The sequence below is a fragment of the Engraulis encrasicolus genome, chromosome 5 (assembly GCF_034702125.1).
Source record: "Engraulis encrasicolus isolate BLACKSEA-1 chromosome 5, IST_EnEncr_1.0, whole genome shotgun sequence".
Classification (NCBI taxonomy): Eukaryota; Metazoa; Chordata; class Actinopteri; order Clupeiformes; family Engraulidae; genus Engraulis; species Engraulis encrasicolus.
The window spans coordinates 51,151,795-51,154,294 of NC_085861.1; the positions used below are offsets into that span (position 1 = coordinate 51,151,795).

The following is a 2,500-nucleotide window of genomic DNA, read 5'->3' on the forward strand; positions in this document are numbered from 1 at the left end:
ATGGGAAATAGCAAAGAGGCAGAGAAAGGCAGAGGAGATCAGAAGGGGGGGATGAGCGTGTAGAAGGAGAGACAGTAGGAAAGAAAGGGGGAGTAAGAAGGGAAGGGAAGGGAGAGAGGGAGGAGTGGTTCTCCCTGTGGGTCTGTGCTGTGTGGGACCATTAGCACATGTTACATGTCATGGATCCACAGCAGCGTGTCGCAAAGAGCCCCGGGGACCTCTCTGAGCACTGGACCGTGTGTGTGTGTGTGTGTGTGTGTGTGTGTGTGTGTGCGTGTGTGTGTGAGTGCATCATGCCTTCTCAAGCAGTGGTCATGGTCTTTGCTTTGTAACCCCACTAGTGTGTCAGGCCATAAGACTCTCATTATTGAACTATATGCCTGACAGTTAACAATGATTAACACTTCACACACTTTTTGACTCGTACATTTTATTATTCGAAATGACTGTTCAGACGTCCTACCATCTCTGTGTGAATTGCCATTCAAATATTTTGAGAGCATACTTTTTTAACCTATAAAAAAAATGCATTTTGCAATGCATCGCAATGCCCACAAACATGTCAATTTCCCAAAATGTTCCAAAATGGATATATGTCATATGCAACAAAGCTGTTCAATTCCTAAAGGACTGGCGGGTGTCTGGTGGAAGAAAGGGTTGCTAGCCTGTGTGTCTGGACCAACATCCATGTATCTGTCTGATTCATTGACTTGCTCTCAGACATGGTGGTTGAAAACGGAACAGGTTTTTCTAATATCTCGTTTGGCCTTTGTTTTACAAGTTTCTTCCGCTCTCTTGTTCTTTTTAAGATAGCCCGTTTGACTGTTTAAAAGGGATTAAGACTTGAGGTGTGGCCCCAGCGGTCTCACACACGCGTACTTTAGGTGTGTATACACAAACACTAGCAAACACTCATTTGAATGACTCGTGGGACAGGGCTATTGTAGGATATTGAGCTCAGAACATCTTTTGACATCTTTTGGCAAGCCCTATTCATTTTAGTGACTCCTATAAAACAGTCTATTGCTTTCAAGTTAACCATGGTTATTTCTCTAGCAGTTTTTGCATTCCTTAACTCTCTCTGAAACCTTCGGCACATGCATGCATGCTCCACAAGATTTTGAGTTTATTTTGTCAATTGTCACGAGATTCCATTTATCAAAAAGATCTGCTATTTGGAGTTGCTCCTCCCATCATGTCAGACGAAGTTCAGCTCTGCACTCAAAAGGACTGTTGTTGTCTTGCCTCTGTGGCCTATGTATGCATCTACAGATATCTGTGTGTGTGTGTGTGTGTGTGTGTGTGTGTGTGTGTGTGTGTGTGTGTGTGTGTGTGTGTGTGTGTGTGTGTGTGTGTGTGTCAGGTTAATAGCGTGTCGATGTCAGTGTGATAAGCCATTTTAAACTGACTGACCCTGACATACCCGCCTGTCCCAAGTCCTTTATTTGCATAATTCCAGAATTTCTTCTGCTCTGCCATAATCTTAATGAAATAATAATTATTCCCGTGCCTTGCTGCGGAAGCGCACTGAAGCGACGAATGTGTTAATTAAATTAACTGGTGCGCTCGACGCATCTGTATCACAACAAAACGCACGCGCGCGCGTGTATGTGTGTGCGTGCGCTCGCGCGAGTGTGCGTGTGTGTGTGTGTGTGTGTGTGTGTGTGTGTGTGTGTGTGTGTGTGCGCGTGCGAGAGAGAGTGTGTGCGAGACAGAGAGAGAGGGAGAAGAGAGAAGAGAGAGAGAGAGAGAGAGAGAGAGAGAGAGAGAGAGAGAGAGATCAACTCTTCATATTAGATTAGGGCTCGTGCATATCCGCATCCTGTTCGTATGAAACTACTAATGCCACTTATTATAGGACATCCTACTTAAGCTCAGTAGCTTCCTTTCACTTTCTGTCCATATGACAGTACACTCGCCTCTTACCTGTGGTCCAGACCGTGTCTGGAGGATTTGACGTCGGATTACAATGGTCATTAATAATAGCTATCGGGGACAAACACACACGCGCGCGCACACTGATCAGATTGATTAGAGAGAATGGGAGTGCGAGCGCCTTTGGCCCTTACAGAAAACAACCAATTCATTTAACTTCCGCCTACTCTATAGAGTGGGCTCACCGAAACAAGAATCACGCACACGGGTATAGGGCCTATGATAAACCACGTCCCTACTCCACCAACCTGATAGTTTTATTTAACGGGAGTTAACACCTGTTACAGGACTGGTAGGTTGGCTAATTAAATTACTTCACTTCACGCTGGTCTGTTATTGAATTAGCGCTGAGAAATGGCATACAGATGGTACTCATTAACTCACCGTTTTGTTTCTTTTTTTCTTCAAATGCTTTATTACTATTTTTGAATTGGTGTGAAACGCTTCAAGACATGCCTGATGGCCTGTCGTTACATTTTTTTTTCTTTGTCAAAATAACTCTGGTCTACAGCCCACTCCCAGTGTGAGCCTGCTCCTGTTGTAACGGTACTAAGGACAGACGGCG

At 44.6% G+C, this 2,500-nt stretch overlaps 1 protein-coding gene across 7 annotated transcripts in view; it reads left to right on the forward strand.

Annotated features, from left to right (window-relative positions):
- Positions 1 to 2,500, forward strand: part of nr4a3 (nuclear receptor subfamily 4, group A, member 3) — a 23,934-nt gene that overhangs the window by 11,845 nt on the left and 9,589 nt on the right. The window lies entirely within an intron of this gene.